Genomic DNA, 25,506 nt, shown 5'->3' with positions numbered 1-25,506 from the left:
AAACGCATTGTAAAAATAATAAGAAATCAGACCTTCTCGACAACTGTCTATTAACGTTTCACAGGTCCAACTGTCCTAATATGATATTATATCGTTACATAACACATGCAGTGACATTTCATATTTCACTATAAAAGGAAGGTCAGAAATCAAGTGAATCATCAAGTAATCACTCCTAGACACTAAGAAAAACAAATGTAGGTTTCGAGAATTAAGTTTATTGTTTTTTTTCCTGCAGCTGTTAATGTATGGAGCTATTTCAGGGTCATAAGCTTTGATCATTCAAAAAAATACAATTTATTTGAAAGTCCAAGTTTTCGTCCTGAACTTTGAAAAATACAATGTTGTGTTCAAAACCAAAAAAAGTATTTGAAATAATTTTTCAGGTTGAATATTATTTTTGATTCAGTTCAGCAATTTTTTTTAATAAAATATTTATTTTCATATTTGACTTTTATACATATTTTCATATTTGAATACTTGTTTTTTTCAGTTTTAGATTTTACGTTTTCAGATTCCAAACAATTATTTTTTCGGTTTCAAATCTTTTTTTTCAGGTTTCAATCTTTTTTTCGCCTTCAGATCGTTTTTCACTTTCAGATCTTTTTTTTCACTTTCAGATCTTTTTTTTTCGCTTTCAGACTTTTGACCCTGATATTGCTTCGGGGGGCGGGGCTTACCAAAGACTAGTTTGGCTCCCTGAGTGGGTGACAGGTGACATGACTCTGTCATGATGCCTTCATGGATGTTAGGTAGCGCAATAAATACAACTACACACTTTCTACACACAATACTCCCGTGATTGGTGGTAAACAAAACTGATACCAGCATCAAAGTTCCGTTAAGCAAGCTGTTGAGCATCGTAGTTGGCAGCAATCAAGGTATAAGAGCAATAAACTGTGCTAGAATCTGAAATCACGTATCCGCAATCAGGCGTTGTCCTTCCACACTTCCACGTAGCTCCATGAACGCAGCATAGTATTGGCTTGGTTTTTGCGATCAGAATCTGAATACCTTTATTAGTCCCACGGATACATTTACATTGTTACAGCAGACAAGAGCCAAATACAGCTTAATGTTATCTAAAGCATGCATACAAAAAGTATTAAAGATTAAAAAAAGAAATGATATATATTTTTAAAGTTACACATTTTACATAATACCCACCCTGTGACAGTTCTGCGGATTTAGCAGCCAGGTATATATTGCACAGTTTTTAACGGCATATATATTGCACATACTGCAAATATTGCACATAGTTGGTATTTATCAACAAGAGGTGTTATAGTCTGTGTTGTTTTGTGCGGGGTCTAGGGGCTGTGCTGGTTGTATAGTCTGACCGCTGCAGGAAGGAAAGACCTGCGGTATCTCTCCGTGAGACAGCGAGGTTGGCGTCAGGTCCACCAGAACAACCTGCTGGCTCGTTGCGGATACGTAATTTCACATTCTAACACAGTTTATTTGTACTTGATTGTTGCCAACTACGATGCTCAACAGCTCGCTTAACGGAACTTTGACGCTGGTCTCAGTTTTCTAACATCCACGAAGGCAACATGACAGAGGGAGGCCTGTCACTCAGGATGCCAAACTACTCTTTGGTAAGCCCCGCCCCCCCAAGCAATATCAGGGCCAAAAGTTTGAAAGCGAAAAAAAAAGATCTGAAAGTGAAAAACGATCTGAAGGTGAAAAGCAATGTGAAACCTGAGAAAAAACAAGATTTGAAACTGAAAAAATAATTGTTTTGAATCTGAAAACGAAAAATCTGTGCTGAAAAAAATAAGGACTCAAACATCAAAATATGTATAAAAGTGAAATCTGAAAATAAATATATTATTCAAAAAAATTGCTGAACTGAATCAAAATAATATTCAACCTTAACAATTATTTGAAATACTTTTTTTTATTTTGAATACATCATTGTATTTTTCAAGTTCAGGATAAAAACTTAAACTTTCAAATAAATTGTATTTTTTTGAATGATCAAAACTTACGACCCTGAAATAGCTCCATATTAATGTTGATGTCAGTTAGGTTTAAAAACATAATAAACCAAATTTTCCCAAATAAATGTGAATGTAAACAATGTTACAGGCTACATGGCTCTGATACCCTGACAGTGTGTCTTTTCTGGGATGCTTAAGATATCTCAGGAGGAGTACGGAACTATACTGTTTCTGACACACAGGCTATACCAGGCTCTATCTGGTGAAAAAAAAAAAAATGTCTAGATCCACAAGCTCTCCAGGAGATGGCGCCGTTGGCGAACATGTTATCCACCGACAAATAGTATGAACAGAGCTATGATTCATTTCTTTCACGGCTGAAAAACTAAATAATAAAAGATTGGGGCTTTTAGATTCTCAGATACTCTACCAACATCACCAGATCAGGCTGGTCCGAGTGATGTTAAAAGGAATCCATGGTGTGGTCTTAACTAGAAGTTGGCTACATCACTCACAATTCCTTACTCTGGTGAACAACAACCCAAACAATATTTGAACATTTTCATTTTACATCCAATAGTATGTTGAAACCACAGCTCTTTATTGACACAGGTGGCTGGTTCTGGAAGGGAGCTATCCAAGGTCCTGATAGTACACTCAGATGCTGCTGGGGGGAGAAATAGGCAGCCGAACCCCCCCCCCCCCCCCCCCCCCCCCCCCCCAAACATTACACTGGACTTAATTGTATCTCTGTTGCATTATCTAGCATGGGAGCGTACTTATAAACCCTCCTTGAATGTGAGAAGTAAAAGGGTTTGGCGTGTGGAGGGTGGCGTGTGGAGGGTGTGATTGCACAGATTTGTCATAATCTGCCAACGCAGTGAAGCAGTTCTTTGAAAATGTAAAATGACTCGTTTTTTTTACGTGCAAATGGTCAGTTGGAAAAAATCCTCACGCCCCCCCCCCCCCCTCCTTCTGTTTTCTTCCACTTTCTCCCTCTGCTTTTCCTCCCAGTATCTTTATCCCTGACAATAACAACATTTGGCCACGAGTCACCAAACCCATTCGTTCCCATGTACACATGAATAGCTCCTCTTGCCCCCCCCCCCCCCCCCCTCTCGTGCTGCAGGAATGGTTTAACCCGTTACCCACAGCGAGCGAGACAGAGAACACAAAGGAAGCGCATACACGGGTCGATTTAGGGGGGATATCTTAAGAAAGCATGATGTAAACACGGAATAAAAACCGCAAGGCAGCATTTCCATTTCCCGTAGCACAGCTCCATTATTGGCGTTCAATATTCAATGAGGTCCCGGTGAACAGCAGCGCGGCTGTCTGGACGCAGTAAGTGAGAAATTGAAGCCAAGAGGAGTTGAGCATTGTTTTAGTCTTCGCTTCAGGCTTCTTGGAGTTGCACGCTGTGTTTCTTCCTTTTGGACCGAGCCCGGTTCCCTGAGATGATAATGTTGGGATTTTCAAGCAAACAAGTGGACATGATCTTCTTTCTTTGAAAAAAATCTGTTTTTCTCGTTTGGACTCGGGGACGACTAAGAAAACACGCGGATATGATGCATTACTGATGTGAGTGTTCTTTGTTCATGTCAAAATGACAGTTGTGTTATGCTAACTAAGCACGTATAGGTGTTTTTTTTTTTTAACTGAGTCTCTCTTTGTCACAAATAACATATTGTAACGTTTTGTCCAGTGATCTCCACCCAGCCTTAACGCACCAAATCTCCTACTGTAAAACCCTCCCCAATGGCTTATTATGTTGCCCACAGCCTTGCGCCCGTCATTGTAATTGCCTTTGAAAATTGGACACATGGACGACTGACTGTCTCCGCTCCTCTATTGTTTTCTCTCTATTGTTTTCAAACCCTTGCAATTGGTTCTCCAACACAAGGCTCGAACACTTTGAGACCTCGCATATCAGTGACATCCAGATGAATCCTTCATGATGCGTGGGAATTAATAATTGAAAAGACTAAACTCTGAATTTGATACCCGTGTACATAATTGGTTTGGACAGCGTGTAAACAGTGGGAGCCAAATGGATTTACACTGGTAGAAAGTCACTTGAACCTACATCCTATCTATCTATCTATCTATCTATCTATCTATCTATCTATCTATCTATCTATCTATCTATCTATCTATCTATCTAGTTATCTGTCACCCTATTAATCAACCAGTGTCAACCGACAAACAACTACATTAAATCGAATATAGTATATCCAAAAACATAGGACTGGGTATCAGTAATAGAACATGAAACATCTTCACAATGAACAGTGTGTGCTGTAGCTAATATGAAGTAATTATAGGCAGCAAGCCTGCTGAGCCAAGTGTGCAAGCATTTGCCTTTGTATTTCCTTTGTTAAACATGCAAATGTCTTTGAACAGCGTATTAGTGATTTTCTGAAAATGGCACAGCATCAACGTGTGTTTTCTCTCCCACTTCAGCAATTTAGGATAACATTTTTCAAATGTGGATCAAAACCAAACCGTTTGCCATTAAAGGATTGCAGTTGTTCCACTAATTACATATATGTTGGTGCTAATAATAGACATGCTTGTTTATGTTTGATACTATTCAGGAATTAGAGCCTTCTGATGTTAGGCCACTAATTGTTCATTTTGGTGCTCAGATTCCTTTAGTAGAATAGTACATGTGTATGCTTTTCTTTAATGCTGGATGACTTAATTCCAAGGAAGTAGTTGAAACATATCTGGTAAACACTTCGAAGTGGTGCTTTTGCATGATTCTTCGAGGGGAAATTAGATTTTACAGACCTGTCTATTAAATCATAAATTAAGTGGATACAACTATATGAGTGTTGGTAGTCCAAGAATGTAGTTGCTGGCAGACCTGGTTTGCAGGGGGGGTGTGGTGTGCAATGACATCCAAAACAAGAGAAGGAAAGACTTGTTACATGTTGTACATACCTACTTTGTTGTTATAGGATAGGCTGAGAAGTACAAGAGAGAGAGATGCAAAGAGCATTACATGCAGTGTATGATTATAGTCTTATTTTGCTATTAGAAGCACTGGATCTTCTTTAGAATTTCAGATTATAGGCAACAGTTTGGCCTTCTCTAAGTATAAAAAGTGAGGCGCAGTCTTTCAGGAAAGGTAACATGACATCCCTGAGCTGGCGATCTCTTGAGATATAAGGATGGGTTTTGAGGTTGTGCAGTATTTGAATAGTGGATGCAAATGAATAGATACCACCATGGGGAGAGTCATGAATAAGCTACAGTTCATAATAGTGTTTAGAGACCAGTGTGCAGCCAGTTTCTGAATGTGTGCTTTTGTTCCACCTAGAGAGCATTGCTGAGTGCAGTGGTGTCAAGCTTCAGAGTTTCTTACTTTGTAGCGCTATAACATCTTTTAATAAGGCTCTCCCTCAGTTCATTTCCTGAGCTGAACTTTGAAGCTGTGCTCTTGATTTTGGGAAATAAATAGCTGAATGAACCTGCTCCCCGAAACACATAGATTTGTATCATGTATTCCCACCATTATCACCATTATCAGATCAAACAGGGTTTGGCATGCTTCTTGTTTTTCTGGATCCAAGAGTTTTTACAGTGGCATATTAACATTCAAGTGTGCACCAGGCTTTCTTCTGCTGCTAGCTGTGCTGCTTCACTGGGTCACCAAACGGGGCCATGTTAAAAGGACCTATGGAGCAAATGGACGTGTTTAACATTAACATTAATTTCCAATGTCCAATGATGCCCTACTAACAGACCTAATGTTATGAAAACGGTGGAAGCTCTGGTTGTCAGACGATATCTTGCTCTATGCTCTCCCTACACTGTTTAACTAAAGACAGGTCTTTATATGACATTTTCATCTCAGTGTCATGTAAGGATTGGTTAGGTCCATGATTTAAAGAAGGTACTAAGGAGATAGTGAGGGAGAAATGTGACAACATACTAGGATTCAGTCCCACTCCTTTTTAGAAAGCCAATTAGAAATAGTTTAAACAAGGCCCCCTGTGTGGGGCTTTGCTGATAGTTACGTAACCATAACCAAGAGCCAAGCAGTCCTCAGAATTAGGACTCGGGCCAACCCGAGAGGCTTGGAGCTGGTGAGTTTGGCCAGCAGTTATAAATTACATTTTCTAAATGGCATTTTACCTTTCTCCTTAGCTGACAAAAGGCTGATACGTCTGGTCTGGCCTCAGTATTAAAAAAGCCATAACAACATTATCTTCATTTTTAATTTCCTTAGAATTCAACATTAAAGAGATGAAGACCTCAGTGTGGAGATAAAAGCCTCACAACTATCATTTTAATTAATAGAATAAATGGTCACGTTGTATTTAATCAAGCTGAGGATACAAACAATTGAATAGATAGTCTCAGTGTTGAGCTGAGGATGGGTACCAGAGAGACTACCACTCATTTCATTCATAGATGTTTGCTATGCACTGTGCTGGGCTTTGATGAAAAGTTATGTAAGTACAGGCAACATAAGCCAAACAGACTCAGACTCAAGGCCGAGCACAACACGTCTTCAGGGGCTTCTCTGTCTGACAGAGCCAGTCTGCAGCAGGCCTCAGTGTTTTTGTAATATATGAAAGAGAAAGATGGATGGAAGTTTAAACAGGGCGAACAAAGACAGATTAAGAAAGCACGGTGAGGGAAAATGGGAGTTATAAGAGCAATATAATAACTTAAAAGAGAGAAGATAGTAGGAAAAAGGTTGATGGTTATGACTCAATGGATAGTGAGATGAATACAAAAAACGACGGGGAAATGGAATTCAAGAAGAAGGTGGAATTAGAGATGGGGAGAGGAGGAGAAGAGAAAGCATGAGGGTAAAGTGTAAATTAATACACACCAGTGCTTTCCTTCCCACTGGCATTTTCACATGTAAATGCTGGTCAGATTGCTGTTTGTTGTGCGCCTCACACTTACGCTGTGTGGCATCCGTTTAACCATTTCAGCACGATATACTAAACGCAGACTGGTCAGGACGCAATCAGTGTAATGAGGACAGCGTCAGGTTGGGAGTCGCTAGTTTTAACCATATCTGACTCAAAGAGTGTAAGAGCCCTCTGGCAGTGTGTGTGTGTGTGTGTGTGTGTGTGTGTGTGTGTGTGTGTGTGTGTGTGTGTGTGTGTGTGTGTGTGTGTGTGTGTGTGTGTGTGTGTGTGTGTGTGTGTGTGTGTGTGTGTGTGTGTGTGTGTGTGTGTGTGTGTGTGTGTGTGTGTGTGCTTGGCTGTCATGATGGTTTGTAGCTGAAGGTCTCTACTGTCTAAGCAGACACATCTGCCTTCACTTATGTTGTAGAGGCAAACAATATGTGTGTGTGATGGCTTGTTTGTGCAGATGCATTAATTAGGTGTATGTCTGAACATTTTTGTTGACTGCTAAGACTAAGGAATACTATTTTTAGAGAATGAAACTAGTTCTTCACCTTTTATGACATTTCATCATTACAGCCGATTTGAGTATTTCAGGACAGATCTACAGAGAGACGGAGCTGAAAGCAGCACCCCTAATAGAACAAATGTGTCATTATAAGGCAAGGATTTATACAGAGACTCTGGTGGAAAGGAACCAAGTATATTTGCTCAAGTCCTGCACCATAATTCTTAAATATATATTGTACTTTACTCGAGTACTGCAATATGTAACTTTATATTTTCACCACCCTACACTTCACAGGGTAAAATTAGCTATTTTTCTACTTGAAAACTATGAATAGTGAACATATAATTTCATATACATATATTGTAAGTTGCTTTGGATAAAAGCGTCATCTAAATGCAATGTAATGTAGGGTAATATTAGATTCAGATTCAACTTTATTGTCATTACATAGTACATGTACTAGTGACGAAATGTAAGTTTAGGCATCTGACCAGAAGTGCAAAAGTCTACTGAGAATAATTATACATGTAATTTTTTATAAATAGAATAATTATAAATAGGCTATAAACAGATGAATATATACAGCGTAAATGGCATTGACAATAAAATATATAAACAGGTGGATGGTGGGTATGGGCTTGAGTCTATCAGCGGGCAGAGTTCAGCAGGGTAACAGCCCTGGGGAAGAAGCTGACCCTGAACCTGCTGGTCTTGGACCGGAGGCTCCTGAGGCGCCTCCCCGAGGGTAGGACAACAAACAGATAGTTTGCAGGATGAGAGGTGTCTTTGAAGATGTTGTGCGCCCTCTGCAAACACCGTATCCCCTGGATGTCCTCGATGGCAGGGAGTGGGACACCGATTATGCGTTGGGCGATTTTCGTCACCCTCTGCAATACCTTCCTATTGAGCATTGTGCAGTTCCCATACCAGGCTGTGATACAGCTGGTCAGGATACTCTCAATGGTGCAGCGATAAAAGTTCACCAGAATCTGAGGAGAGAGGTGGTCTTTCTTTAGTCTCCTCAGGAAGAAGAGACGCTGGTGAGCCTTCTTTACTATGCTGGTGGTATTGTTGGACCATGAGAGGTCAACGGATATGTGGACCCCCAGGAACTTGAAGCTAGACACACGCTCCACCGCCGTTCCATTTATGTGGATGGGAGTGTGTGTGTTCCTGAAGTCCACAATGAGTTATTTTGTTTTTGTTGTGTTAAGGGCCAGGTTATTGTCAGCACACCACTCAGTCAGATGCTGAACTTCCTCCCTGCAGGCCGTCTCATAGTTGTTGTGGATGAGGCCGTTCACCGTTGTGTCGTCTGCATACTTGATGATGGTGTTTGAACCATGTGCAGGGGTACAGTCATGGGTGAAGGTGGAGTAGAGGAGGGGGCTCAGCACGCAGCCTTGTGGGACACCGGTATTTAGGCTGAGGGTCATGGAAGAGAGATTATCCAACCTGACATGCTGGGGTCTGTTGGTTAGAAAGTCTAAAATCCAGTTACAAAGGGGGGCGTCAATGCCCAGGTCGTTGAGTTTTGTGATTAGTTTGGAGGGGATGACGGTGTTGAAGGCTGAACTGAAGTCGATGAACAGCAGTCTTACTTCAAGTGAGAGAATAAAATAGTATTGTAGATAAAGATAACACTGGCCATTGGTAGCAATAGTGTCAGCTTTGGTTTACCTTTGACTATTTGAACACATTTGGAGTATTCACACCTTGATGAATTGATACTTTAACTTGAGTAAAACATCCCAGAACTTCTGTCACCTCAATAGTTTCTGCTATTACTCACACAGTTTTGGTTAAGAGGTCCCTAGTGTGTGTGTGCATACAAGGCGGTTCAGAGGCAAAAAAGTAACAATGCCACTCTGTCTCTTTTACTGCCTGCTGAAAGCATAAAAGCAGCATGAAGATAATTATGTAGGAAATGGAGCCATAATGGTTTTTAAAGAAATGGAAATCTATTTTCGCTGTTAGAATAATCATGAGTGCATCTGTGCGTCTACAAGATTGATCTCAGTTACCTGAACACCATCACAAAGACATTGCTCTAAGAGTTGTTTATTTCATGCACTCTGATTATTCATTTTTACGAGCAGTCGTACAGTTCTGAACAGCCACTCTCAACTCATGGGGGACATCTGGAAAGAAACAATTAGATCCATGTGTGATTGAAGTAAAATGTGACGCTGTGGCTTAAAAGTAGGCCTGGTGTTCAGCAAGAAAAGAAAGAGGGAGAAAGTGGTTGAAGGCAGCAGTGATATGGATGGTACCGACGAAAGAGAGATAGTGAAAGACAGCGAATGAGCTGTAATCTGATTAAAGCCTCTTTACTCCCCTGTCACATCACCTTCAGGCCACAAGCAAGGAGCGAGGCTTAGAGGGGGATCAATGCTGAGGCCACCAACATGAGGGCGGATAAACACACAAACACACATTCATACACTCTTCAGATCTCTTCACTTTAGGTGCTCCACGGCTGCCCACGGTACACAAAACACATCCGAATATACATCTGTCCTGAGATCACTGCATAGCAAAGTGGTTTCCTCTCATACTTTGCTGTTGCACTTTGTGAGTAGTTTGCTAAATGGATGGATAGAGGAGGGGGAAAGGATTGGGCAAGAGGACGATCAGCTATAGATGAGGACATTATGTCTAGAAGAGTCTTGGGACTTTTCTCTCCATGTGTTTTTGTGTTTGTATGCGTGTGTGGGAGGGCGGCTGCACAAGGGGTCGATGGGTCACTCAGACTTCTCAATAGTGTTGTAGCTCAAAGAGAGCGAGGGAGAGTGTGAGGAGAAAATGAACAGCTCCCATACAAATCACCATTCTGCATTTAAACCTAATGGCCCGGGCCAAGGCTGTTTCACTGTGAGAGTTATCTGGTTTACTTTCATTTTAAAGACACAAAAAAGGCAAATGGAGGGCATGATGAAGAAGCAGAGAACTCAGAGAGCGTATCTGGATAAAGATAATGGAAGAATGAAGTATAGAATAAGCAGGGAATGGTATTCAAACGGCTTTTGTCAGAGTACCTTTGTATGCTTTAAATCAATGACTTAATTTCAATGAGTCTGGCGCTGAAAGGAGAGTGGATGCCACTTGATAATAAAGGTTTGAAAAACACTGCCAAAACACACTATATACATTGTTTATATACCGTGGTCAATGTTTTATTTATCCAAGGACATGTAGTTTGTAGAGAAGACATAATCAAAGTACAAAAATAAAGACATGCCTAGAAAGGAAATGTATTTTGAGACAGAGAGTAGAATGGCTTCTCAAGCTCTTAAGGCGACTTAATTATATTAAAACAAGGATTCAGCTATTACTTATCATTTCAGCTAAGCAGTCCAGTTATTTAAAGATACAACAGAGAAGGCATTTCCTATCAAACAAGGCTAAATGAGCCTATCTGGTTACTATGCCAACTGACCAGTGATAATTTGAAATGTAACTTCACAGTTTGGCTGGTAAAACCGCCGGTAATAAAGAATTACCTCTGTTATCATCACATTTGATTACATAATTCATCATTAACTCTATAAAGAGTCCATACATAGTGCATAATCACAAGTTCCCAAAGTCCAAGCACCTGAAAATGAAGGGTTTGTCTAATAAATAATTAAAAACTTAAAAAATTGCAATAAGAGATGGAAAGGCAGCAAACATATAAGATGGCTGAATGCTTTCTTTCAAACACAACTTGAATGATTAGCCCCATATTCTCCCATTTTTAAACTCTTGTTGACAATAAAGAAGCATTTCGAAGGTTTGTGTGAGCATTCAAGCTGCACACATGTTGGCATCTATTGAGAGAGCCGGTGGCAAACGTCCCTGTGATACCTATTATGAAAGTCAGGATGATCCTGTTGTGTATAACAAAGGTCACCAGCACACATATACTGTTCTTCTCTTAAGGAGCCTATAGAGCTATATACGTATGTCACATCATGTCATCATTGGAAAAAAGAGGCATTGTGTCCTCTTGGATATACAGATAGAACTGAGATAGAGTGATCTTAGATATGTAATGGTCAGTGGAACAACCATAATTTCACTAGTTAATGAATCTCTCAGTGTCTTTATTCTACAGTAGAGCGCATGGAAGCTGATGTTAGATAGTATTCCTCAGTCTTTGCAGTCAACACAAATGTTCATACATACACCTAATTAATGCATCTGCACAAACAAGCCTTCACGCACACATATTGTTCGCGTCTACAACATAAGCCAAGGCAGATGTGTCTGCTTAGACAGTAGAGACCTTCAGCTACAAACCATCATGACAGCCAAGCACACGCGCGTGCGCACACACACACACACACACACACACACACACACACACACACACACACACACACACACACACACACACACACACACACACACACACACACACACACACACACACACACACACACACACACACACACACACACACACACACACACACACACACACACACACACACACACACACACACACACACACACACACACACACACTGTAGTAGCTAGTCTCCCCAGTGACAGATGGGCTATGGAAACACAGTCATCCTGTTAGTAACCATGACATCAGCAACACTGTTACTCACTTCCACATGAAGATGAAGGCTCTCCCTCCCCGATTTGGAGACACAAACAGAAGAGCGAGGGGGTTGGCGGGTAGTAACCGTGACTATCACTGTCTCTCTGTTCAGAATCAAGATGCTAAATTGTAGTGGTGTATCAATTTGTGCAATTCAGTAGGCAGCACAGAACAATGAGCATATGGATAACCAAGACAAATCGGATGAAAGTCAGACTGCAAGGAAGTGCAAATATGTGCAAATAGGAATATGGAATCTGAGCAATATGATTCAGACTTTACAGAGACTGTAAAAGTGAGATAATTCCAGTTGTTTGGATTAAAGAGCTGGCTAAAGGCATCTTGGGAAATGACAGGCATGCTTGCATACAATGAAAATGATGTTTAGCAGTTATAATATTTACCATTCAGTTTAACGTGTTAGCATGCTAACATTTGCAGCTGTAGCTAATTCAAATGTCATTATACTTGCAATAATTGGGTCATAAACCACACTATTGGAGAGATTGGAAGTTAGATAATTAAACTTTAAGAGAAGCAAGGGATGAGAGATTGTTTTGACTAAATTGTACTGCAATCCATCAAATCAATCATTTAAACCTCTTAGTGGCGCATGAAGAGAAATCAAGGGATTGTTAAAGCATTTGTAATGATCTTTTAGGGATTATGAATGTCTGTAGAAAACTGGATCAAAATGGTGGAGCAAACGAATTCCTGAGAAAGAGACTTTGACACACTTGAAGACAAGCCTTTAGTAATAATAATAATAATAATGCATTTTATTTATATAGCGCTTTTCACAACTCAAAGACGCTTTACAATATGAGGGAGGGTAGACAAACAAGGACAGGCAAACAAGTAAGTATAGTAAAATAAATAAAAAGGCAGTCAAGAGGAAGTTGATTGAGAGGAGGGGGGCTTATGGGTAGACAGAGTTGAAAAGATGTGTTTTGAGGCGGGACTGAAAGACTGTGAGGGACTCAGAGTCACGGAGATCTTGGGGGAGGGAATTCCAGAGCCTAGGAGCTGCCACTGAGAAGGCTCTGTCCCCAAAGCTGCAGAGTGTGGATGTGGGAATGGATAGGAGTCCAGCTGCGGTGGATCTGAGGGACCGTGGGGGTTGATAAGGAGTGAGAAGGTTTGTGAGATAAGGGGGGGCCAAATGGTGGAGTGCTTTGTAGGTGAGGACCATCATTTTGTAATTGATGCGATGGGAGACAGGAAGCCAGTGGAGCTCTTTGAGGACTGGGGTGATGTGATACCATGATTTGGTATGCGTGAGGAGACGTGCAGCTTCATTTTGAACCCGTTGGAGTCTGTTGAGGGATGTAGTGCTGATGCCGTAAAGAAGTGAGTTGCAGTAGTCAAGGCGGGAGGAAATGAAGGTATGGATTAGTCGTTCGGCTGCGGGGCGGGTGAGAGACGGTAGGATTTTTGCAATATTGCGGAGGTGGAAAAATGAGGTTTTGACTGTTTGGCGGATGTGAGGTTCGAGGGAGAGGGTGGGGTCAAAGATTACGCCAAGGTTGCGTGCCTGATTGGAGGGGGAAACAATGGTGCCATCGATGGTGAGTGTTATGTTAGTGACCTTGCTGAGGGTGGATTTGGAGCCAATTAGGAGGAGTTCTGTTTTGTTGCTGTTCAGTTTGAGGAGGTTATGTTGCATCCAAGTTTTAATAGCTGTCAGACAGGAATCGATTTGGGTAAGGGGTGGGTTATGGAGGGATTTGGTGCTGAGGTAGATCTGAGTGTCATCAGCATAGCAGTGGAAGTCCAGGTTGAAGTGGCGGAGTATCTGACCGAGGGGCAGGATGTAAATGCTGAAGAGGAGGGGTCCAAGTACTGATCCTTGAGGAACGCCTTGGGTGACTGAAGCTGTGGCAGAGGAGTGGTTGGGGAGGGAGATGAAGTGGGATCGTTCAGTGAGGTAGGACTGGAGCCATCTGAGTGCAATACCTTCAATACCAATGTCCCTGAGTCGGGTGAGCAGGATGTTGTGGCTCACAGTATCGAAGGCTGCACTCAGGTCGAGGAGGATGAGAATATTGAGGGAACCAGTGTCAGCAGAGGTGAGGAGGTCATTGAGGACTTTGACGAGTGCAGTTTCTGTACTGTGGTGAGGACGAAATCCAGACTGAAGGGGTTCATAAAGCTGGTTGGTTTGGAGATGGCAGTGAATTTGTTTGGCTACAATGCGTTCAAGAGTTTTTGAGAGGAATGGTAGGTTGGAGATGGGGCGGTCATTTGTGAGGGAGGAGGGATCAAGACCAGGTCTTTTGAGGATTGGAGTAACGGCAGCAGTTTTGAAGGCAGAGGGGACGGTTCCATGGGACAGCGAGGAGTTGAAAACTCAGCAAGATAGGGGCAGAGGACGGGGAGGCAGGACTTCAGGAGAGGAGTGGGTAGAGGGTCAAGGGAGCAGGTTGTGGGATTTGAGGAACCGATCAGATGGAGTATTTCAAGTGGGGTAACGAGGTTGAACTGGGAAAGGCGGCGCTGGGGAGGAGGAGTCAGGAGGTCAAGGGAGATGGGGGGAGAAATGGTAGCGGTGGAGGTTGGGGGAGATGCTTGTATATCAGATGGAGCTGAGAAGGAGTGGTTAATGGCGTTAATTTTGTCTGCGAAAAACTGGAGGAATGAGCTGCAAGTAGCGGAAGTAGAAGTAGGGAGGTTATCAGCACGAGGTTTGAAGAGCTTGTTAACTGTGGAGAAGAGGGTCCTGGGGTTACGGGAGGGGTCAGTGAAGATGTTGGAGAGGTAGGCAGATTTAGCGGCAATAAGAGCATCTCTGTATGCATTGAGATGGAGTTTGTAGCTTATGTAATGGACTGTGAGGGATGATTTCTTTGAAAGACGTTCAAGTTGGCGGCCTCGCTGCTTCATTTTACGCAGTGCGGGTGTGAACCAGGGTGAGGAGGTCTTGAAAGTAACAGTTTTATTTTTGAGGGGGGCTAAAGTGTTCAGGGAGGTGAGTAGGGTGGAGTTGAGATGGTTGAGCAGATCATCAGGTGAGCTGAGGGTTGCGTCCAGGGGAAGATTAGACGATAGCAGTTTGGAGAGATGGTTATGGTCAATGGAGTGTAGATTACGGAAGGTGATGTTTCTGGGTGGGCAGGGGTTTCGGGTGGGGGAGGCAATGGTGAATTGTATGAGTTTGTGGTCGGAGAGGGGAAATGGGCAAGGGTGGAGGTCAATCACTGGGAGGTTGGTAGAGCAGACGAGATCAAGAATGTGTCCTTTGTCATGGGTGGGGAAGGTGACATGTTGGGTGATAGAGAAATTGTCCAGTAGGGTTGTGAATTCGGATGCCAGCTTGCAGGTGGGTGAGTCAATGTGAATGTTGAGATCACCAAGTAGTAACAGACGTTGAGACAGGGATGAGGCAAGTGTGAGGAACTCAGTGAAATCGGAGAGAAAGGAGGGATGAGGTTTAGGAGGCCGATAGATGAGGATGACTGTCAGTGAGGGAGGGGCTTTGAAGGCAATGAATTCAAAGGATGATACTGAGGGGAGGGTTAGTTCTGTGATCTGGATGTTCTGATTGTGGATTACAGCAAGGCCGCCACCACGGCGGGAGGGGCGGGGTTTAGTGATGTATTTAAAGCCAGGGGTTTGGATGTTTGGTTGAGGGAGAAGAAGTCATCGGGCTGTTGCCAGGTTTCGGTGAGCAGAAGGAAATCAAGGGATTTTTCCAAGATTAGTTCATGGAGGATGAGGGCTTTCTTGTTGAGTGATCGGATGTTAAGGAGGGCAATATTAGTTGAGTGGGAGGGGCGGGGTATGGTCACAGGCTGAAGAGGTGAGAGGTTGTCCAGGTTGACAGTGCGGGGAGGAATGTGAGATGGGGGGGAGTAGCGGAGAGGAGGTGGAAGGAAGTGTCTTATTATCAGTTTTTGGTGGTTGAGGGCGGTGGAATCCACTCCAGATATTTGGGCCAGCTCCGAGCAGAGGGCAGTGGAATCCACTCCAGGTATTTGGGCCAGCTCTGAGCAGAGGGCAGTGGAATCAACTCCAGGTATTTGGGCCAGCTCTGAGCAGAGGGCAGTGGGATCCACTCCAGGAATTTGGACCAGCTCTGAGAAGAGGGCAGTGGAATCCACTCCAGGTTTTCGGTACAGCTGGGATCGTAACGGACCAGTGGTGGGTGTATAATATGGAGTAATAAGTGCGCTCAGATGACATGACAGTTGTGGGACATGGTGGTTAGTCGACCAGATAGATGTTATGGATGATTTTCCGGACTGTGAGTAAACAAATCTGCGTTTAGAACCTCTATCGACATACCTCGGAATGTAGAAGCCCGAGGCAATTGATGACAGACAAGCTTAGAGGAAGCGCAGAAAAGTTATTGAGATTAAAAAGTTGGGAGACAGAGTATCGTAACATCGTAGTGCCGCGGTAGGATGCTAGCGTTAGCACAGCGCTGGCTATGGCTGTAGACCAGCGGCGCTGAAAGTGGAGCTGTTGGCAGCCGTCAGACAGGATGAGAGGTCAGTTGCAGGCTGTCCTTTACAGCAGATGGGGGGAGCGGGAGGTTTAAAGAACCAGAGTCAGGGCCCACGGGGAGGGGCAGGACGAAGAATGGGGCTGGTTATTTGATGGATGGAGCAGCGTTAGCAGGTAGGTGTAGCAGGGTAGAAAACCAAAGCGTCCGTCAAAAATGGCAATCGGGTGTAACAAATATGTCCAGATCAGAACACAAAAGCCACAGAATATTTAGAAATCTATAGCAGTAGAAAGTGGTCAGAAACTCTTAGATTAACACAAAGAAAGACGAGATTTTCGGACAGAGAAGCGGCGAACAGTCAGCGCCAGCGTCCTCTCACGCCGAATGTAGACACTTCTAGGGCCATGTGTTTCCCTTAAAAACAAATGTGGATACTAAATCAATCTTACACTGTGCAGGTTATAGAGAAGGATGCTCTGCTCTAACCAGGGATCATGTCTAGTATCTTGTTAACGGTCATCTTACTAATAGCTTTAGTGGTATTAGCCAAGTTTACCGCTTGACCTTAGACTGACCGACTAAATCTTCCTCCTGCTTCACCCCAATGAACTGCAACCCACTGAACTCATTTTCACAAAGGTTGTATTGTAATGTATCCTTGTTTACGTTACAAAAAGATAAGTAAAGTTACAGCCACAATGTTATCTAATCTGCTGAACTAAGTGATTACATTTAAAAATCAATATCACCACTTCACCCAAGAGTTAGGAAAGACAATTGTCCATTGAAACCCTCGTAGAGTATGGAGGATATGGATTTATAGACGGATCAATAGATGGATGTCCAATATTTCTGTTGCCTACCAACACAATAGTATTTTATTTGAATCGTGTTGCTCAAACCATTGCAAAACTAAAATAATTTAGCTTTTCATTTTTCAGAAACAAGCTATTTCTATTACTCTCAACAATCTGGAGAATACACTGTCAGCTTTCTTTGGTTGATTTTTTTCAGTAGAGAGTTGTGCCGAGAAAAATTGTTCAGAACGAGGTCTGTGTATTACCCCGAGTAATGACACCAATGTTTTTGTTGAAAGGCTTTTGAAAACTCAATTCACAGCAGTAGAGATGGGGCTGAGGCAGACGTCTCTGAGACAAATATCTCCAACTTTGGACAAATGAAAACATTGGAGTGCCTGAATGAGACTTATATGTGCTTTCTCCTCAAAGGAATCAGAGCAGGTTTAACAGAACAACAATTTAGAGAAACCCTGGATGTGCTCCCTGGTTGCTTTTGTAACCAAAACTAAAATAATATGATGAACACTCTCAAAGAAACTCTTGTTCATCAAAATATTTTACCTGTATAAAAATAGAGTGAAACAATTTAGCACCCCGTCTGTTGTGATGCCATGTTTTCTTACATACTAGTTAAACGTAGGTCTAGTTTTGTTGAATGCAACACTCTGCCCTTGCAAACGTTGCCAGAAGGACTTTCTTTTGTTGTCTTTTTTCTCATATCAGAGGCCATGTCTTTGTGGAAACATTCCTTTTACTATGCCGTTTCCGAACACCTGCAGATCATTTCTAACTTCGTGACATTGGTTGTGTCTTTCTGTTTTCCTGTCTCAGTCTGAGAACATTGCAACTCATCTTTCTCTTCTTCTCTTCTCTGTGCCTTTCTGTCTCCTTCTTTCTCTCTGTCCAACCCCCCCCCCCCCCCCCCCCGCCCCCCCCCTGGAGAGCAGTGTGTCCTCGTTCTGGTGATGCTCTGTCGCCACCCCTCAGTGTGGGGCCTCTGAAATATTCATGCTGACACACATACACACAAACGCAAACCTAGAGACACAAACATTTTCAAACCCTTCATCTCTTTTTTTATCCCCTTTCGGTATCAATAGCAGATTATAAAATATAATTTATCTCGCAGCAGGTTTAGGGAGGAAAAGCTTTATAGATATGCAAACACACAAACACTTCACAGTTAAGGCGAGGTGACTTCACTCCTCCTCACATTCCTCAGAATCGCTTCAGAATACATTTTCATATTTACTTCACATGATTGCATTTGAAGTGATAATCTAGTGCAGGGGTTCCCAACCTTTTTCACCCAGGGCCCCCCCAAATGACTCCTGTTGGAATTTGCGACCCCCCAAAACTTTGAAACTTTAATTATCGCTGTTGCCGATCTGCCCCCCTGCCCGATCTGTACTGTGCATGTGCGAGATGATCTGCCATACTGGACAACTCCGTACGGCAACCCAACTAGGACACTTGACACAGTGGCGTTTGGCAAAGCACAAAAAGAAAATGGATTTAACTTCTGTTTGGCAGTTATCATACTGAATAAATATTTACTGCGAATGTATGCACAAATGTATGGCATATAGCTGTCTAACAGAAGTTAAATCTATGTCTCACTTATTCTGACAATGTACTTAACCCCAAATAAAAGAACCCAATAAAAAGAGTTGTTAAATAATAGTGAAGTCACGTTGTAATAAGAATAACTAATCTCTCCCGGTTTTTTGTGTTCTTTTTCTGCTTTGCCAAACGCCACTGTGTGAAGTGTCCTATTACAGTTGCCGTATGTAGTTGTCCAGTATGGCGGACCATCTCGCACATGCGCAGTACAGATCGGGCAGGGGGGCAGATCGGGTAGTGACAGCCGTGCCCCCACACACACACGGCAACAGCGGTAATTAAAGTTTAAAAGTCTCAAAAATGCTACAACTACTGTCACAAACTGGATGAATTTGAAGTATTTCATTAAAGGAGGATGAAAGCGTAATTAAGGAGCACTATTGGAGTGACTTTGTTGGTTATTGGACTCAGGATTAATGAATTTGGATGCCCGCTGTATCAAGAAATTAAAGGACGGCGCAAGTGGAAACAATTCACAAAGGGATTCAACTGTTTAAAACACATGCTCAAAGTAACCCGGATTTTGGCGATGTGTTTATGTGGATTAAAAAATCGCAAATAATCTACAAAATCGAGGAGACCGATCTGATCGGAGCAACTTTGACAAATAATCCAACTGAAACCGGCACTTTACGCGCAGAAGAAACATTTATATTAAAGAAAAAATGATACATTTCTGTCTTTGTATGCTTTTATTAGCTACTAACTTGCAAATGTATGCATCATATTTATTTCAAATGTCGAAGAACAGGACACTTCAAAAGAATATACTATGTCTAATAAATAAATGGTAATATGGTTGCATAGGCCTGTATAAAACAAAAATGAAAAACTGGCATATTAAGCAGGTAAATCAAATGCTTGTCTGCCATGGAACAGGTAGCAGAGAGAAGACGAGGTTCAAGTAGGTTCATTAATGTGAACCTTGGGCTTGCACGCCCGCAGCCAGGGATGGAATGTCCGGTGTAATGTGAGTGACAGCCAGTCTAAAGTCGTTGTGAACGTCCAGTGTGTTGCGTGCTTTTGTTTTGATGGCAACAAGTGCGCTGAAGGCTGTTTCTGATAGAATTGTCGTACTGAATGGGAGTGTAATCCTGGTCGTGGCATGCAGTGTGATCTTTGGAGCGAGGCTTGGTCCTTTGAGAATCCCAAACTTTTAAAATCCTTTTTCCTGGAAGTATTTCTTTGACAGCGAGTCAGCTTGGATGTCGGTGAGCTCATCTTCGCAATCCAGGTATTCCACATCCTCAACTTTGGCAATAAAGTGATCTAAAACCCACAATTCCTTGGAGACATACTCGTCTATGTCAGCGAACCGTGATTGCATTTCCGTTTGCAGTGCGTTCATATGGCGGATGAACTCGCGACGTACAGGCACCGTTTCAGGATTGTTTTGGGATTGTTTCAGCAGTAGTGGAAACTGTTGCAGCTCCCCCCTCTCCATTTTCTCGACCCTGTACTCCAGTTTGCACACAAATGCATCATTGGAGAATGTTGGACTCCACGCCTTGCAGACGCTTGTTTGTTTCATTGTAGAGACTGAAGATGTCGGCCAGGTATGCTGTTTTAATCCAGAATGACTCAGTCACTTGCTCTGACAGTGCGCGGTTACGAGTTTGTAGAAACTCTTCAATTTTTGCCTTCAGTTCTACAAAGCGTGCCAGCACTCGGCCGCGTGAGAGCCAGCGCACCTCGGTGTGCAGGAGGAGGGTTTGGCGCGCTTCATCCTCGCACAAGTCTGCGAATAGACGCTTGTTGGTGGGGCGACCTGATGAAATTGACTATTTTAATAACAGTTGAGAGTGTTTCGCTGAGGTCTTCTGGCAGTTTCTTGCTGGCCAGGGCCTGGCGATGTATCACACAGTGAAATATTGTGCAATGTGGGGCCTTTTCTTTCAAGCGACTGTTAAATCCCTTGTTTTTCCCCATCATTGAGGCAGCTCCGTCTGTGCAACATGCAACTAAATTCTCATAGGAAAGCTTGTGGGATGAGAGGTAAGAATCCACTGCAGTAAAAATGTCCTCACCCCGGGTGGTAGTGGTAAGGTTGACTGACATAAGAATGTCCTGCTTCAAATCTTCCCCATCTATATATTGCACATAAACGATCAGCACAGCCTCGTCTGCTACAGTTCTGGTTTCATCAAGTTGTATGGCAAATGGCCCCTTTCCAAGCTTTTCGAGCAGCTGCAGCTCGCAGTTACTTGCCATCTTCTCAATTCTGTCTTTCACCGTATTGTTTGACAGTGGTACAGTTTTTAGCTTCTCCGCGACCTGCGGGCCGCACAGTTTCTCAGCCATCTTAATGCAAGCTGGCTTAATGAGCTGCTCGCCAATGTTGTGCGGTTTCTTTGCCTTTGCTATTAAAAGTGCACATTCAAAAGAGGCCTCGCTGCCAGCCCTAACAAACGCTGTTGTAATATCCATTGGCTTGTTTGCCTTTGCAAGGTGTTGTTTCTTTATGAAAAAGTCCCGATCACGCCCGACTGTTTCTGGGTGCATGGTCTGTTGGTGTCTCTTCATTTTGCTGGGTTTCATGCTTTCGTTGGCTAGCTTCTCTCTGCATATCACACACTCTGGGCGGGTTTTGTCCGTTCCCTCCATGAAACCGAAGTTAAGATAGCTCTCTAGGTAGGTCCTCATTTTCTTTTTGATTGCAGATGAGCTGTCATTTCATTTACGTTTTTCAGACATTTTTAGACAAAAATATTCACCTTATGAAGTCGGTCGCTAGCTAGCAAGCGCAGCAAACTGTTATTATTATGAAAGCTGACACAGTAACGTCAATGTTGGCGCCAATCGGAGGAGTATCAGATGAATTTTTTGAATTTTAATTTGAGTTAATCAATTAATTTCTATATTTTATTGTAATATAGACAAGGCTTTTAGCGCCAATCATGTATTGCGTTACAATATGTAAAAAAAATGATACGTAAAAAAAAATTATATGTAATTTTTTTTATTTTTTTTATTCTAAATATGATATTAGGCCTCAAATCATCTGAGGTCTGGCGCCCCCCCTGCGATCTTTGGCGACCCCCAGGTTGGGAACCACTGATCTAGTGGATCATATTTATTCACAGTGACAGTCATTCAAGGATAGCATTATTCATATTTCAACTATTTATATCAGTTTATAGCTCTGTAAAAGTCAGCACACTCATACTTTATGGAGGTGAAGGTGAAGTCACATTGCAATAAACACATTGCATGCCAACGACAAGCTGGCACACAGCGCAATAAATCTTAAAAAACTTCCTCCAGTGCCAGCAGTTTTCTCATTTGATCCGTGACCCCCGACTGTCTGCTCATCTGAAGAGTAGAGGAACAACTCCAGTAGAGAGAACATCAATACGCAGAAAGGTTATTACACTGCCAGTGGTTTTGATATGTAACCCAACATTATTCTCCTTTCGGACTTATGGAGCAATGCAAGCATGGATAAGGCTGAGCAAATCATCATGGGAGCTGTGATTTGTGTCAGAGGTGCAGCGGTGTGATTCAGTGCTCCCTATTTGTGAGCAAAGAGTAAAGCAAGCCAGTGAAACAGCATTTACAGTAGATGCTGGTTCCCCTGCAGAGCTAACACACTGAAGCTCTGAAGTGAAGCTGATGGGAAATGATACCCTGTGCTGTGCAAACTTGTGTCGCTACAATATGATTATTTTAATTTTCAGTCCCTTTTTATTTACCTCCGACATTAAAAACCATGTGAAGTGATATGAGTGTCACCGCCTGCCAACTTCAGTGTGCATTGTGTGAAAGTGTAACAACTAGATCTATAGTTCAGTCTCTATGGGAACACAGTTCCACATCGAAGCAAAAAGTACTTTTGCACTGAAATGTAGCCTTTAATTTTATTATTGCATCACCCAGAGACACCAACAGTGAGACTGAGCTGTTCTCCTGTGTTGATAATAATTTACGGTCTGATGGCTTTCCCTACAGTCTTTTTTTATCATCCCATGATGATTTAGGCTGATTTTCAACTTGTACTAGGCATCAATCACTTGTGCAGGAAAGGCACACATTTCTACAGAAAGTGCAAAGTATTACTGTTCAGTATGAAAGCATAGATATTTCTATCTACATATGGCTATACATATGTTGTATACCTGAACCTAAAACAGTGTACAGAGTATTGTAGACTTTATATTTTGTTCCATTAGAACTCCAAAGTTTTGCTCCACTGATAACCGTTGGTAACTTAACATGAAGGATGGGACTGCACACTGAGTTCAGTGGACACCTCGACATGTTGGTGAATTATAAAGTGGCACTTACTGAATAGGGTCAAAGGTCAGGACCGTCTGCTGCCAGGAGCCTCAAAGAAACCATCACAGACTGTCTCTTAACATGCACATTCCCATGGAGACGGGCCCCATTTCCCATTCGCAGGGTCCTTGTACCGCTGCTGGTTGTTATAGTAACAGACAGGACGTGAGATTGTTGCATAATATACTTTTTTTCCTTCTTATTTGTCCTGACCTTGTCTTCTCTCTGTGAGTGCAGCAGTTAACAAAGGTAGTGTCAGGTCACATTGTAAATTGACAAAATCTTCACACGTTTAAATTGACACTCAGATAAAAGAGTCTTACTGTGTAGACAGAGGATGATTCTTTATTTGACAAGGCTGTGATTGAAAGTGTGTGATTGTTCAATTACAACGTTAACTTTCAGTTTCGGCTCATGAATTATTTTCTTTGTGATCTCAAACTATACCTTTTCACCACTGATCTGTTCATTTACTTTTTTCTCATTGGGACCCAATCAAATCAAACAACTGTTCATCACTAGATCCCAAATACATCTCTGTGGGGATGTCAACCATTGCAACTAAACATTGTGTAACCAAGCAACCAACCCCTGTCCCTAACAATTGAAGTTACTTTATGTTACTAGGAAAGTTTTGTTCGCATGTGTTGTTTTGAATGTGTGGTGCATACAAAGAACACATTTAATAAGAAATACTTATATTGTAAAAACATTTCTCACCTGGAGAATAAAACACTTTGAAATCACTGTGGAGGCATCAGATGAACAATTACAAATGTTATAATGCCTGAGGAGTGCAAATAAGTCTTTCAGTTTGAACATTTATTGTAAAGAAAAGAAGAATCAGACAGTAAGGACTTAAAGAATAGGGAATTTGTTGTTGGTTATTCCTCTTTGGCAGTGCATAAGCTCCCTTCGTGCATTTTCCTTTTTCAATACTAATGAATTCAAATGGAGGGAAACCAGTGTAGTTCCTCTTGTCAATAAGTCCCTACCCAGTTGGAGTTTCCTGCTCTTATTACAGTGCACCTGAGAGTCAGGAAATAATCTCACAAATCAATACAGCACCACAAGTTATCCTCCCAGTTGTTATTAGTGTAGTTAACATGGCCTTATTGTGCACTTTATGTAGCTAACATGGTTGCCAGGTGGCTCCATTCAAACTCCCTGCATTAAAGCTAACCAGCTTTCGTTTTGCTCTCAGTCAAGCACTCCCAACTTCTCCTCCAGGAAGCACCGTTAAAATGTTTAACACTGTCTTAATCTGTGCTAATGCTATTAAATCTATATTAGTAGTGACAGGGAAGCCCAGAGGCTCAGACTCAGGTGGGTGTAGCTGACATAGTAAGGGATCTAATCAAAGCAACTGTTGCCAGGGCTTAGAAGCAATTATAGCGGCTGACATTTAGACGTCTTCATGTCACTTTGGGAATTTGAGAATTAGTATTACTAAAATACTGTGGATTATTTTTTAATTTACTACACTTATTTATTTCCCTTTTTCAACCCTCTCTACACCACTGCTACTGTCTCAAAGCAAATTAATGATGTTAGAGCTTGACTGATGTTGTGTGTACAAATGGTGACATTCACCCCAATGTGAGTGGAAAGATGTTATTCTTCCTATAAAGGTGATTGTTTTTGTGTTGCGACCAACAGCTACAGGCAAAATTGAATTGCTGCTCTTTATCTTATGTGACAACTGTAAAACTTACATTTTTACTTCTAGCAACATCTCAAAGTAATTTCATTTTAAAAGATAAACTAGCAGGGCACAGTATTGCATTATTATTTCTTCTTAAATCCTGCCTCTGTGTTGTGTTTTGTGTCCAAAGCACACAGCATGTCATGCTGAAAATAAATCAATTTTGTATTTGACTGCTCAGTGCTTCAGAGGTGTTGTATTGCTGAAAATCACTATAGTTACTTGTGTGTGTATGTGCCTATACGTCAATAAGGATTACTTCCACTGTGCAATCAGGCATGTGAGTCTGTGTGTACAGATGGTATGTTAGTGTAGCTGTATGCAAGAGTAAAAACAAGCAAGGGAGAGAGAGTATGTAAGTATGTCATCTGTACTCTGACATGACACGTGCAGTGACCTAAAGGAGGAAACCACACAGAGATAATGGATCCAGAGAAATAAAACCCAATGTTTAGAACCTATCCTGTAACAGGCAAAGGTGAAGAAGAGCAGTGTATTCTGTGACTACAGTAGTAGAAGGCCATGCTTTGGGGAAAGTAGTCTGAATCTGTAATAGAATATACTCTCTATGCAATGCACAGTACAGCTATAAAATGATTGGCTAGTCTGCATTTGAGGGTGTGACTTCGAAAAGGGTTCATTGTTTCATTCAGACTACAAATGAGCCCTTACGTTTAAGATGTACTGATCCTTCTAAAGCATTTGGCCTAACAAAAAAGACGCCCACAAACAGAC

The 25,506-nt window shown here is 42.0% G+C and overlaps 1 protein-coding gene across 4 annotated transcripts in view; it reads left to right on the top strand.

Moving 5' to 3' along the window:
• The first annotated feature begins 3,085 nt into the window (after positions 1-3,085).
• The window catches only part of tmem198aa (transmembrane protein 198aa), a 44,779-nt gene continuing 22,358 nt past the window's right edge, over positions 3,086-25,506 (top strand). The window contains exon 1 of one of the 4 annotated variants that reach the window (XM_079665427.1): positions 3,086-3,524. The gene's annotated coding sequence lies outside the window, so the exon portion shown is untranslated. Of the gene's footprint in view, positions 3,525-12,593; positions 13,060-16,042; positions 16,062-16,128; positions 16,165-25,506 lie in introns of those variants that run through there. The other 3 variants (XM_079665428.1, XM_079665430.1, XM_079665429.1) reach the window with 3 other exon arrangements.

This window comes from Notothenia rossii, assembly GCF_949606895.1.
Source record: "Notothenia rossii genome assembly, chromosome: 2".
NCBI classification, from domain to species: Eukaryota; Metazoa; Chordata; class Actinopteri; order Perciformes; family Nototheniidae; genus Notothenia; species Notothenia rossii.
Note: the sequence above shows the minus strand (reverse complement) of the source record. Positions and strands in the feature narration are given on the sequence as shown.